This window comes from Palaemon carinicauda, chromosome 11, assembly GCF_036898095.1.
Source record: "Palaemon carinicauda isolate YSFRI2023 chromosome 11, ASM3689809v2, whole genome shotgun sequence".
Classification (NCBI taxonomy): Eukaryota; Metazoa; Arthropoda; class Malacostraca; order Decapoda; family Palaemonidae; genus Palaemon; species Palaemon carinicauda.
This window is the reverse complement of record NC_090735.1, coordinates 21,739,228-21,754,276: the sequence shown is the minus strand read 5'-3', so window position 1 is coordinate 21,754,276 and position 15,049 is coordinate 21,739,228. Positions and strand designations below refer to the sequence as shown.

Genomic DNA, 15,049 nt, shown 5'->3' with positions numbered 1-15,049 from the left:
GAGGTAGCAGCAGTAGGGGATTCAGCATTATGAAGCTTCATCTGTGATGGATAATGTGGGAGGGTGGGCTGTGCCACCCTAGCAGTACCAGCCGAACTCGGTTGAGTCCCTTGTCAGGCTGGGAGGAACGTAGAGGAGACATCCCCTTTTTTGTTTCATTTGTTTGATGTCGGCTACCCCCCAAAATTGGGGGAAGTGCCTTGGTATATGTATGTAGTATATTTATATTGAAAAAGTGACTGACCAGCACTGGCAAGATGTGGCTAATTACAGGGCCATTTTTTTTTTTTTTCTTTTTGTACAATAGCTACTATCTTTTGCATAACTGGTTACACCTTTTAAGAGAACTTAGGCCTGATATAGATACAATTTAGTGTAGAAGATAATACAATGAGTTCCTAATAATTAGAGAAGTCCCGAACACCAGAAATGAAATGGTGTACATACACAAAGATAAAAGTTTTATTTATAGTTAAAATAATTAGTTGGAGGTTATATTCACATGTAATTTAATATAAATATTGCAGATAATTTGAATCACTTGCTAAAAAGATGAGTAATATAAATTTCCCTTCAGTCACACCTTCAAATAACTTGTTTACAGTAGTTTACACAATTTTAAAAATAATACGATTTAGAAGTATGTTAAGAGGTCCAGAGGAAATTGACATATAACAGGTAGTTGAATAAAATGAAAACATGATCAGCAAATTTCTAAGGAAGAAGTCCTTCCTCACTTACATCTGGTGGTATTAATTGATTGTTAACTTTAAATTTCCTCTTATTAAAAAACGTTTATAAAAATATACTATAAAACCAATCAGGTTAACATTACCTATAATAATTCAGGCTAATTATGTTAAGTAATAGAAATTGATAAATATTAGGTATATACGTATTCGACAACTAGTCAGTAGCTGGCAACTAAACAAATTGTGCTTGGTTGATCTTAAAATAAATTACAATCTGAATTTTAATAAGTCAAAGAAGCTCATAAATGTAGATCTGGACCTAATTTTCAAGGTAAATTTTGGGCATTTAGAATCTATTAGAAAAAAATTACACCGAGCATATTTTGATGGAAAGATACATGGAAATAAAAATTAACTAAAATTAGCTTTATATGCACTGACTTTGCAAAGATTGAGAGCTAATAAAACACTTGCTACAATACAGTAAAAGTTAATAGCTCTAATAATTAAATTCATGACTTTTAGAAATAGAGACACTGATAAACTAAAATAATCTGGTAATATCGTTGGTGAAAAAATATATATCATATAAATATTTACTGTAATTTACCTAGTTTTTTTATCCTCTGTTAGTGATTGCTACTGAACCTATAGGAGGTAAATGGAGTGACTAACACAACTCCCTAAAATTTCAATAACTGGTAAATTGAGCATTCCAAGATATTTGCAGTACTGTACTGTAATAATATTTCTCATAAAGGCTATTCAATACTCCAGAGAAGTTTGATGACAGAATGGCTGCTTCAGTTGAGACGATTCGGTAATTCTTTCGAAATAAGAAATTAGTAAATTTCTATTGTTTTCCTCAAAAACTTTCTCGATTTTTTTTTCCGTTGTAAATCCCAGATTAATCGCTGCTGATTTCATCTTATGCTGATATTCATCTTGATGTCATTAAGAATGTCTCAATATGCTTGCTGCTTAATTTCCTTTTTTGAGAAGGATGCTGTCAATAACTTTCTTTTCTTTTGTGGATTCTAGTCTGAAAAATGAATAAAAGATGTTAATTGTACAGATATATCAGTCTTATTCATCTATTTTACTATGCACTTTAATAGCAAGACAATACTTATATTAAATTATTCTGTATGATAGACTACAGTATAAAATATGAAATATTCTAATATAAAATATTGGAAATAATGGCAAACTAAAAATGTCCATAACATTTATAATAGCAATTATTACAACCATTAGTTTTATCTTGTATTACTTCCCAAACCCTAACAAGGAAATATTTCACAACAATCTAATAACCGGCCTCACGTGATCCACTGACAACATAACTCTCCTTATCCTTCAATTTTCTTCGAGAGATACTCGATAACCCATAATTCCCTGAATAAAACATTGAACCTTATGAAACAGATGATGCCTGGTCAAACACATACAATACTCAAAATATTTATAATAAAATATGTATAAATTCTGATCAAAAATAGGATTTACTGACACGGTAACAGTTACAGTAGAATATTACTCAATATACAAAAGTATAGTGGTGGGCAAATGAATAATTAGGTGTATTTTCACTCTCCTAAATACAGGAAAAAAATGATCTACCATTTCATAAATTTATCAAGCAAATGCATCATTCTCATAATTGAAATGACATACTAATTTTCATCATGTATTGTATGGATAGTCCATAAACTAACTCCAAATATCCTATAATAATCATTAATTTAAGTGGATATTTTGGTTACTCTTCAATAAATAAATCAGGTTATTCTTCCCATCTCCATGTGTCTTATCTTGCCTTAAACTATGGAAAATGGAAAATAACTCAAACTGACTCACTAACCTAGTCTTGGTTAGTTTATTGACTAGCTTATCAAACATATTGTTCATTACTTTGTGGATATATTTCATCCATGGACTGGCCTATCCATCCAATACTATTAAAATGAGAAAACCTGACCGTATCGGAGTAAAGTCTTGAATGTTCACAAACACAGAACAACAATAAATGCAGAGGTTTCTAGTCCACTGTAGGACAAAGGCCCAGACATGCCAATAAATGGGATGTTTTCATATCCATACTGGTCACTGCTGATTGGTAATGGTGGGGGATTTTGTAATTGCTCACAGTAAACCAACTTAGTAGGGGTGGCTCATCGTAGAGTATTACAGCCAACTCTTCTTGTTGGCACGGGCCTTTCCCTTGGTCAGCTCAGACTAGTACAGGTTAAGGTATCCCCACTCGGAGTATTACTTTAACTGAATGAAAATTTTATCCAACCTTAACCATTTATTATTCAATCTGGGCTTTGCCTTCATACACCAATTTACTAATCTTATTTTACATCAACTAACAAATTGATTACTGTTTTGAATAAAACAATTGTGTTTACATGACCTATCTTCAGCAAAAGTCGGCACAACTCACAATTGCAGGCTCCTAGATTTTAGTGCTCCTTTGTATGAATCTAAGCTTTGGGTTATATTTATACTGTATCTAATAATTTATTAACAATGGCTTTGATTAAGCCAACTATCCTGCAACCTTAGTAATTAATAAAAATATCATAAAATCATAACTCTTTTACTGCATTCTCTCTCTACTGATATTAGGAAGGTTGTAAGTTATTCATATAAACCAACCTGTAATATAAGGCTTTTAATTTAGTACTGTGTAAATGCATGGCTTAGAAAAAATTTATGCTACAAACTGCAGATTTTTCTTCTTACTGGAAAGTATACACGACTGTTGACATGTCAGGGAGACTATAACTGATCACAGTTTTCTCACCTCAAAATCTGAATTCCTCTTTAACTTTGAGATTCAGTGAGTGGGGAGATCTATCTCTCAGGGAACCAGCACCACTACTCCCAATACAAGACTGAGCACTAACAATAGGTGCAAGAACATCTATTTGGATTACCCAGGCAAATTGACAACTCCTATATATACTTACAGATGTTTCTTTCCATAAATGTCAACTATCATCACTCACAGGAGACTGGTACCACACTCTCCCTCCCACAGAAGAGAAAGTGTAAAGTCAAGCAAACATAATACCTATCGGTTGAATTCCCTGGACTTCTTGAACATTTTTGTTGCTCTCCTCCTGGAAGTCAAGTTCCAGTAAAGAAGAGGTAAGAACTTAAAATTTACCCTCACAGGCTCGGACAGGCCAATGACAAGACACTCACAGGGGATAGTGAGGAACTCTAAAGAGAAACAGCAAACGGGATGGTTCTTCAGCATCTTCCTAGACACAAGAAGGCATTGAAAGAAAGGAGATAAGCAGCAACCTTTCCCATGACACTCAGCAGTGGCTTCCTTTCATGGAGTACATCGTAGCCTAAGGGTAGACTCCTTCCTGAAGATTCGTTGTTATTGTTGTCATAATGCAATTTTAGCAATGGCGACAGCAAACAGTCATGCTATCCATCAAGAGAAAGGAGGAGTCGGCAAGATGCCAAGACTATTGTCCCACACAAAGTTATCGGATATAACTGCAAAACCTTTGTTTTCCCTAAAATAATTTGCACACAGTCTGTCGAAAACATTACATGAAAGAAAAAGCTAACATTAAAACTGCAAGATAAAGACACTATACTCTCTGCTGGCCATATAAGTGTGAGCTCAGTGGCCTGTTGTGTGGGCAGGGCAGTAACCTAGCAGTAACTGTCACCTCATTAAAAGAGCAACACTCAGAAGGAAGAAAAAGAAGGAATTGAAGGGCGCTTCCTTCAGGAAGGATACCAGGGGAATGTCTCCCTTCCAAGCCAGATTGAAGACTCCACAGGGAACACTTAAGATTTCAAGACATTGAAGGTGGTTGTAGGAGGAACTAAAAGTTCAAAGACAAACTCAAGCAGGGGGGACTAGAAGTTCCATTACTAACTTACATATGAAGGACTAAAGTTCCAAGAAAACCTGGTGAAGCAACTAAACAGTTGAATGGCACAATTATTATTATTATTAGTTGGAGAAACACAATACCATAAGCCAAAGGACTCCAAAAAGGAAAATAGCCAAGTGAGGAAAGGAGATCCAGAAATAAACTGCAAGGGGTTTCATAACAATAACATTAAAACAAATTTTTCATATACTGTATAACTAAAAACTTCAAAATAAGAGGAAAAGAAACAAGATAGAACAGTGTGCTTGAGTGTACCCTCACACAAGAGAACTCTACCCAAAGACAGTGGAAAACCATGGCACACAGGCTATGACACTACCCAGGACTAGAGAACAAGTTTGATTTTAGAGCGTCCTTCTCCTAGGAGAGCTGCTTTCTGTCGCTAGAAAGTCTTTTCTACCCTTACAAAGAGGAAAGTATCCACAGAACAATTAGTGCAGCAGTAAACCCCTTGAGCAAAGAAGAATCTTTTAAAACAGAGGAATCCAATGTAGAACTGTCTGGCCAGTCAAAAGGCTGAAATAATTCTCTAGCAGTAGTATCTTAATAGGTGGCTGGTACCCTGGCCAACCTACTACCCACTTTTCCCTTGGGAAAGGCGCAAAGGAGGAGGGACTCCTTCCAAATCCTCTAAGGCTACGTTTCCACTAGGCTGCAAAACGCTGCTTCTGTTTTTCGCAGCCTCTGCCTGAGTTTAGGTGATACATGTAATCCTATGGAGCTGTTTTCACTAGCAGCCGCTTCATAGAAGCTGCGAAACGCAGCCTCTACACGAGCGGTGTTCCTACATAAACAGAAGCTGTGTAACGCAGCTTCTGTGTTAGTGGTATATACATTTCTATGGAGCTGTTTCCACTACCCTGAACGCAGTGGCTGCGTCACCAGCAACATGGACAAGAGAAAAAAAAAAAAGTCCTAATGGGTAGCTAGAATTATTTTTTCAAGTAGGCAGAGGAAGGGACAGAGAGACGATCTGAACGGATGCAAACACCCTTAATATCAAAAAAATAAAATCGACAGAAGCAGTGTTTTGCAGCCTAGTGGGAACAGCACGGGCAGAGGCTGCGAAAAACAGAAGCAGCGTTTTGCAGCCTAGTGGAAACGTAGCCAAAGAGAAGACTGGAGACTACGCAACTTCCCCTTGGACACCGCAGGCATCTATAAGATGGTCAAGAAGTTCAACAACGATTTGGAAAAGCTGCAAGGGAAAGTTGCTTCCCTCAGGAAGGGTATCTGTAAGAAAACTCTCCCTCTAAAGCCTTCAAAGGAAGACTGGAGACCACGCAACTTCCCCTCGAACACCAGAGATACCTGTAGTAAGGTCTAAAGTTCCATAACTATCTGGAGAAGCAGCAACTGAATGGTGCTTCTCTCAGGAAAGGCACCTGGGAGAAAGGGCTAGAAGTTCTAAGACTATCTGGATGAGACACGCTCAAGAACGTTATAAGATCCCCCTTCAAATAGGAAGGATCTGGCAAAGTTGAACAACCTTGGAGGTTATGTTCAGAAGTAGACCTCCATTAGGCCAAGACCCTGGGCTCAAAGCTGAAGAAATCATATCTATCGCCAACAACTCCTTTCAAGGGGAAGATCCTCTGGAAGGGAGACGTCTCCCACTGAAGGTCTCAGGATAAGGCAAGAGATGAAGAGGGAAAACCCTGAAAAGTAATCTCCTCCTCTGGGAAAGGCTGTTCCTACTCCTGCAGGGGAGGGGGGGGGGCACCACAGGATTAACTGCCAAAAAGTCTTAAGGACTTCACATTATAAGACTCCTCTGTTTCACTTGGAGGAGGCAACACTCGAGTGACTAGCATCTGACAGGAGAGTGCGAAGGGAAGTCTAGATGTTAGATGAGACGTCTAGGCTAAACACCATCTAGGATGACTCCACAGACATGAAGACCATTTTTCCACGGACGACAAACCAACTCTTTAGTCCGATCCCCCCGAGAGGCTAAGAACACAAAACACTTTACACTAAAGCAGAAACTCCAGCCACAGAGAATGTCTGTTTTCACTGACAACTGAATCTACACGATTTCAGCCATGGGGGTAGAGGGGCTGTTGTCTCCCTATCAAAAGTTATTATCCTCATTATGATTATAACTGCCATGTTCCAGTTTCTATGTTATCGCTTCTAGGTAAAGGACAATGGTTTGCATTCGTGTAAGAACAAATATCAATTAAACTAAATGGGTCATCGTTTGTGTCTAGCTTTTACAATCATCGTTGATTCAAACTAATAACCTTTGTTCCTCAACCCCTAAAATTGTGCAACTATTGTAGATTCCCAGTTGGAAATGGTGTTTTATAGGTGGGATACCATAAAAATTTTCTTAATGTACGAATGACAGACATGCATAAATCGCACAAAAACCGGTTAGAATAATACATAGCTCAAGTGTGCTATGGCAAACCTTGGATCTGGGTGTGGAAAACAGAGTGAAAGTAAGATGCATCATACCTAAACCATACCCAACTAAAATAGCCTAAGGAGCTGCCCCTATTGAATGGAGTCTTCACTCACTGTAACAACCCAATTTCTTAATGATGCCATGTCAATTAACCTTTAACATCACACTTACCTTACTTAAGTGTCATTATAAATAGATTGTATTCCCACTAAGTACATATGAAACTTAGCAGCCAGTGAGTAAATGAAGTAAATAAAATTTTCCCCAAAAGCACTTTCTAAAAACATCAGCACTTACGCAACTCCATACACTTAAAAAAAAAAAAAAGAGAGGTTACGTGAAAAAAAAATTTTGAGACTTGTAGCATAACACTTTTAGAAGTTTAGTTTGGTGCAAAAGGTCAGTAATTAAATATGTAAGAGATTAAAGAGTCCTAAATCCATAAGACAATAGCATAGGCACAATTATTCATCATTGATTTACAAAGCACCAAAAAGATTTAGAAAACTGTTCTTTGGTATATACAGTAAACTGTATGTTACTTTAATTTCTACCCAAATACATGAACCATATATTTATCCCACTCTTCATTCTGTGCTTCTCTTTCTAACTATGAATATTGGGGCAAACCACCTGTTCATTAAATGGCCTAAAGCTCTCATAATTCTGAAGGACCCCAGTGCAAAACCAGGCATTTGGTGGGGAGATAAAAAAAAAAATCAGATCAGTTGAAAACATATAAGGTTCATGTAATTGGAGCGAAACCAAAGTATCGTAATTACTTATGATTTACATCCTGTACCTCAAATAGTTTTTTTTACTTAAGTGGCTCACTTCACTCACAAAAAAAGAAAAAAATTTTAGTTCCTCTGTTCTGGCAAACATAGATTGCCATCAAATTATCATGATTATCTATAATCTATATCAAGTTCCTCAAACGGTCTCTGCTCTGCTGTGGCTCACTTTGCTTGCAAATAAACAATCTCACTGCTCCTCTGCTTTCAAATGGTACATTGATGTAAGGAATACACCATCCTCATGAGTCACATTAAAGCATTAGATATTAAAGTATTAAAGGCACACATATTTACAATAATCCTTACCTTGAAGTTTGGGAGGTTGAAGATTGAGGGTCCTCTGCTGAAGAATGGTGGCACTTAGACTGGCCCTCTCATGGGTTCTCCTCTCATGCAGGAAATGATGTAAATGTTCAGAACTCCTATGCTGGTGAAACGAGCTCATATTAGTATGATAGTTCATGAAAAACAAAACTAAAAAGGTTAAAATCCCAAATGTTTATACTAATTTGTAATTTTCCTAGCCATAAAAACTTAAGAGTCCTTTAATGACAGATATCGTCTCAGAGCGAGATGGAATCGGTCATTAAAAGTTGGATAATGAGTGGTTATCCAACTTGGTAGGTAGCGGGGAAAGGAGCCCCACCCTCTTCCAGTATGATAGTCTTTTACATTTTCATTTCTCACTTCAGGATTTAGAGGGGTGGTTTGAGAAGGAAGTTTTATGAAACTAATCAGGTTTGTATGGAGAGGAAATATACAAATTGCTTTAGAAATTTGTGATTAATTATTAAGCAGCATACAAACCCTTGTCCTTTAATAAGGGATGAATTGAACTGAATATAGGATTTAGGCATTAAGCCAAGCACTGGGGTATCAAAGGCCATTCAGCGCTATATAACGAAAATCATTCAATCATACCTGTATACTCACACCATTTAGTATCATTTCAACTTTTAATATAAATCACCACTCTTTCATACAATTAAATCTAGATGTGAAATAAATAGGGATTAAATGGGTAAAATAAATAAATAAATTAATAAAATCTATTATAGCTCGTAATATAACCCAATACTTTGAATAAATTTTCTCAAGTTCAGGGTATTACAGTTTTCCCCCTGTATATCTCTTAAAGGTTTGTCCTGGAGTAAATGTGTCCTCCTCTGAAGATTAAAAACAGGACAATCGACTAAAATATGTTTAACATCCATTGTCACTTGACAGGTATTACAAAGAGGGGCCTGTCTCCCTTCCCCACTCTTCATTAAATAATTGTGCTTTGCATGTGTATGGCCAATACACAGCCTAGTTAAAATAATGGTATCCCTCCTACTTGTAGAATTACCAGATGACCATTTATCCACCAATGGGTGGATTTGTTTCAATTTTGTATTGGTGGTCAGTTCAGACCATCGAGCCTGCCACTTATTTTTACAGTAAAGATGAATCTCACTTTTAAGATCTTTGTAAGGAATACTCAAGGGGGATGGATTACTTAGCCCTGAAGCTTCCTTTGCTGCCTTATCTACTTGTTCATTTCCATCCACCCCAACATGGGCAGGAACCCAACAGAAGTGAACACTGATACTCTTCCAAGACTGCAGAAGTACTAACAAGTCCTGCACCACTTGTACTAGATGATGGCCTGACATAATTTGTTTTAATGAGAGTAAAACACTATTGGAATCCGTAAAAATTGTATAAAAACTATTTTGGTTGCCATTTTTAAAAATATGTTGGACTGCAAGAATTATTGCGTACAGCTCAGCAGTAAATATTGAACAAGAGGACAGGAGTTTCCTTCTAATAACACTATCCCCCACCACAGCTGCACTTCCAACTCCTGCAGCCAATTTGGAGCCATCTGTAAAAAAACATGTTTCCCATGATATTGAGCAGCATGATTTAAAAACTCACTTTTCATTACCCTACTAGGTAAGGTATTTTTCCCTCCTGCCGTAAAACATACTTTAACAGGTGGATTACACCAAGGAGGAGACTTGGGATATCCTACCTCTGCTATCTGTGCTGTTAACAAGCCTACTTCTCTAGCATCATTTTTCAGCTGTACTTCCAAAGGCTTAGGCACTCTAGATCTGTTAGGAGCCCGATCTAAAGGCGCCCTAACATATTTACAGTTAGGATTGTTTCTCACAGCAAGGGACCTAGCTAAAAAGCTCAAACTCAACTCCTCTCTGCGAATGGAAAGGGGAGGTATGCCAGAATCAACATAGAGACTGTCAATGGGATATGTTCAGTAAGCACCTGTGCAGATGCGAAGCCCAGCATTGTGAACAATATCAAGTTTTCCAAGTAAAAGTCTTTGTAGCTGACCCATATATTTGGCATGCATAGTCTAACTTGCTCAGATACAAAGATGTATAAATTCTAAGCAAAGTTGTTCTATCAGCACCCCAATCGAAACGCGATACCACTTCAGAATGTTCAGTGACTTCTTAACCCTGATAGATAGGTCATTTATATGGGGACAAAATGTCATTTTTTTATAGAAAATGACGCCAAGAAACTTGACATTATCCTCATATGGCAAAATACAATCATTTCAGAAAAGGGTGGGGATCTCTTCCCTTTTACGAGTACGAGTAAAGCGAATGGCTTTGGTCTTCCGAGGAGAAAACATGAATCCACGAGAATTTGCCCATGCGGAAGCAGCATTTATTGCAATTTGAAGATTTTGGCATGCTTGTAGTACAGATGATCCACTACAATAAATTGCAAAGTCATCGACAAATAGTGATCTTTGCATGCCAGGAGGTATGTGACTCATGAGACTATTAATAGCAACAGCAAACAAGGTCACACTCAATACACTGCCTTGGGGGACACCACCTTCTTGCATGTAGGATGAAGATAGTTCTGACCTTACTCTCACTTTAATTGAGTGGTTTGATAAAAAATTCTTCAATAAAAGAGAACATATGTCCTCCTATACCCCACGAGGCCAATTGCTTTAAAATACCACCCCTCCAGGTGGTGTCATATGCCTTTTTGAGGTCAAAAAAGACACCCACCACCTGGTTTTGGTTAGAAAAGGAATTTGAAATTTCCCTTGATAACATCAGCAAAGGGTCTAGAGTACTTCGGTTCTTCCTAAAACCAAACTGTCTGTTAGATAAAAGATTTTTTGATTCCAGATACCACACAAGTCTGTTGTTGATCATTCTCTCAAATAGTTTGCATATGCAACTGGTCAAGGATATGGGCCTATAACCAGATGGCAGTTCTGGGTCTTTACCAGACTTGTGGCCTGGAATTACAATTGAAGTATGCCAGGAATCAGAAGATGTATGGGAAGCCCATAGACCATTAAAGGTTTCTAATAAAAATTCCTTGGTATCCACTGGAAGATGTGATATCATTTCATACCGGATGCCCTCCTCACCTGGGGCAGTTAAAGAAGAGCTAGAGATAGTATTTTGCATCTCTTCCATACTAAAAGGCAGGTTAAAAGCTTCAGTATTTGAAGAAGCAGGAAGAACAACAGATGTTGATGCTCTAATTTGTTGAGTTAGCAAGAACCTCTGCTACATCTTTGGGGTCAGATATACAGTATATTTATTATTTTCCCTTAATATTGGTAGAGGCTCAGGGACGAATTTGCCTTGAGGTTTTCTAATTTTGTCCCATATTTCCTTTGAAGGAGTTTTGGTATTAATATTAGATATATATTTCTTCCAAGATGCTCTCTTTGCCTTTTTAAAAGTTCTTTTTTGTTTGGCACAGGCTCTGAGGTACGCTATTCTATCTGCTACATAGTTTGTTCTCAAGTATCTTCTGAAGCAAGTTCGGGTCACTTTTCTTGCGTTCGCACATTTTTTACTCCAACAAGGAACTACAGAGCAATGAGGTAAACCGCATGTTTTAGGTATAAACTTGCTAGTATTATCATCAATATTTTCAATATGTTGATAGGCATGCACTAGAGATATAATTCAGTATACTCTTTATCGGTGTGTGAACAGTTTTCATAAGCTGCCCAGTCTACCTCGTCTATCTTCCATTTTGGTGGACACTGAGAAGGAAGATTATGGACATAATTTAACATTATTGGCCAATGGTAACTGCCATGTAGGTGTTCATTTACTGACCAAAGGTAGTCCAATCGAATGGATGAAGAACAGATTGACAAATCAATGGCTGATGTAGAGTTGTGGAATACATCATACCTAGTTGGAGAACCATCATTAATTAGTATTACATCATTGTTGTCGATTAATTCTTCAACAAGATTACCCCATCTATCGCACACATTTCCACCCCATAAAGTATGCTTTGCATTAAAATTACCCATTAAAATAAAAGGGGCAGGAAGCTGATTGATCAGGTCTTGGAGGTCAGAAAGTCTAAGCCTTCTTGGATTACCAGCATGATCTAAGAGGAAAAGTTCTAAAGATGGTTCAATATATAGCGAGCATAAAGTAATTTTCTTTTCCGATATGAGTTCTAACTGCACATGCCTGTAGTGGTGTATTGAGTAGGATTGTTTCAAATTTTACAGATTTGTGAATAATAAAACCTGTACCACCTTAAGCTCTTGCAGCTTGCAAAGGAGGGGATCTACAAAAATGATAATTGAGTCCAGGATTAAATGGTTTGTCACTGATCTTGGTTTCCTGTAGACAAATTACCTTCGTGTCTGAGTCCCCGGTTAAAGTTTTTATTTGCTCAATGCTAGTACTTAGACCTCTGCAATTCCACTGGATGATAGACATTATCATTTGTTATTATTTTTCTTTGTCTCATTTGTCTTTTGGGACTTTTCAGATGAAGCCATGTAAGGCTTGGAGATGGAAGGCTTTATTGGGCCACCACTCTTCTTTTCTTTCTTTCTAGTATCTTTATACAAGTCAACCTTAGGATCATGAGCAGTAGGGCACTTACCTGATTTAGATGAAGGTGAGGATGATGGGGACCTTTTCCTCTTTGGAAGATCTTGTTTTCCAATCTCCATCAAATCAGGTAGAGATTCTGCCTGAGACAATACATTTGAGGTGGTGGAAGCCACATTGGCTTCCTTGGAGGATTGTGCTAGAACTTCAACAGTTCGAGCACTTAACCCAGAAGGCTGGGCTACTACCTCTAGGGGAGATGCTCGCATCGGTGACATTACTTTTGGTGCGTTGGAAACCATATTGACCTCTTTGGAGGTTTGTGCTCTGGCTTTTATAGGCTGAGCACTTGACCCAGATGACTGGGCTACTACCACTATGGGAGATGCACCTGACGGGGCAAGGTGCTACCACTGGTCCCCGTGGTAGTAAGGGGTAGTGGATTATAATCTTATAGTGGCATCTTAACCGCGCGAGCAAAATTAAGTTGCCGATGAGTAAATGCTTTGCATAACCTACACTGATATGTTCAGCATTTGCTTTCAAGATTGCAGCTTCTTCTTTCTTGTATTCTCTACATCTTTTATCATTTGATTTATGATGATCTTTACAGTTTGCACAGGTTGTATCTCTCTTGCATTGGCCATGTTCTAACAAAGAACAGTTAATACAGATCTTCATATTATTGCAGTACCGGGAAGGGTGACCGTACTTGAAACAATTAAAGCCTTGTAAAGGCCTAGGTTTATATTCTCGAACACGTACTCTTTCATTCTCAATAATTATATGATCTGGTATAACAGGGGTTTCAAATGTTAAAACTACCATCCTTGTTTGAGGGATCTTACTTACTTTCCAAACATTAGCAGGGCACATGTCCAGAATTTCTGGTTCTGAAAATTCATATAGATCTTTATCAAAAACTACTCCTTTACCATAGCTGAAGCTCATATGTGGTTTAATATCCTTAATAGGATCAATTTCTGCAATCTTCATGCCACAAAGCATGTGAGCTTGAGTATCTGATTTTGCATTAATCAAAACAGATTGCTTACCGTATCTGCTAATATCCTTACTTTTAATTAAAGCAACTTTTTTTTGTATAAATTTACTAATCTTATAATAGTTATAATTATCTATCTTCCCAGATGCAATTATCCATGTTGGGGGCTTGGGGGTTCTTACTTCTGGAAGTCTATGCTCTATTTCTTTTTCCATCCATTCTTCTGGTTTATATACCTCTAGGTGTCTTGGTGCTTTATCTCAGAGCCCCAGAAATCAAACAATTGTCAATTTTTATGCTCTCTAAATTTTTATTTGCTTCTAAAGCAATCTCAAAACTTGAAAATGATACCCAAGCTTCCCAAAAGCCTTTACTACCATTAAGCTCCATTAAAATTTCTTTGATTGCCCCAAATCTACAGAAGGCTTCATGAATTATGTCATAGCTACAACCAATTGGTATGTTTTTTAAGTGGAGAATTTTCAGATTTTTTGTTGGATCTGGTAATGAGCCAGAACCAGAGAGTAAAATATTACTGTTATTACAAGAATCATTTTCCACCAGTGCCAATAAATTGTCTTGAACTACACCGGTCAGAGAAGTATTGTTGGAGTAATCCTTTTTATGGCTGAGGTTGTCAACAGAGCTTTCCTTATTTAAACAAGCAGAAGTCGTCAACGGTGTCTGGGGTTCGCCATTTGATCCAGGGGTACGGGGAATATTAAGTTTACTCATTAATTATTTTTTGGGAGGGAGGGAAGGGGTCATAACAACAATGAAAAAAAACAATGGAAAAAAAATAAAGTTTAAGGGAGAGAAAATATTAAGACACTGTGAAATTCCAAAGAAGACACCGTTAGCCTTTCCTGGAATTAATTTCTCCACCAATGACACCTGCGAAAGCTGCTTACCAAATGTTCACTCCCTACCTTACCACAAAGGGATGGTACCACTATGAGTAGAGTAGTAGAGTGGCTCAAGTGTATGCCAAACCCGCTTGATGGGACTAAGAGCATTTCAAGAATACAATCATCCCCACTCTAATCATAGTGGCAGGCAAACCGGACAGAATGCCAAGAGTCCTATCTCTGAAACCGCCAACCCCTGGAATCCGAAGGCCAAATTTTCCTACGAGATAGTTCCGCGTGCCAGTATGGGAATACTGACACTCCTAGGTGTCCAAACATTTTCGGGCAGTTGGCAAGACCACCACAGCTCCCACAATTGATTTTGAAATAAAAACCGATCCTGGATACGATGTCCACTCTAAAAAAACCTGGACAGTGAAATGGGTAAGAGAGTTTTGACAGCAAGGTTGGAGACAGCTGATAATTATGAAGGAGGAATAAGCAATAAGAA

The 15,049-nt window shown here is 37.7% G+C and overlaps 1 long non-coding RNA gene across 1 annotated transcript in view; it reads right to left on the bottom strand.

Annotated features, from left to right (window-relative positions):
* Nucleotides 1–1,650: 1,650 nt before the first annotated feature.
* LOC137649992 (uncharacterized) overlaps nucleotides 1,651–15,049 on the bottom strand; it is a 28,316-nt gene continuing 14,917 nt past the window's right edge. The window contains exons 3-4 of the long non-coding RNA XR_011045889.1: nucleotides 8,141–8,261; nucleotides 1,651–1,734 (exon numbers count right to left, since the gene is read on the bottom strand). This is a non-coding gene — a long non-coding RNA (uncharacterized lncRNA). The remainder of the gene's footprint in view (nucleotides 1,735–8,140; nucleotides 8,262–15,049) is intronic.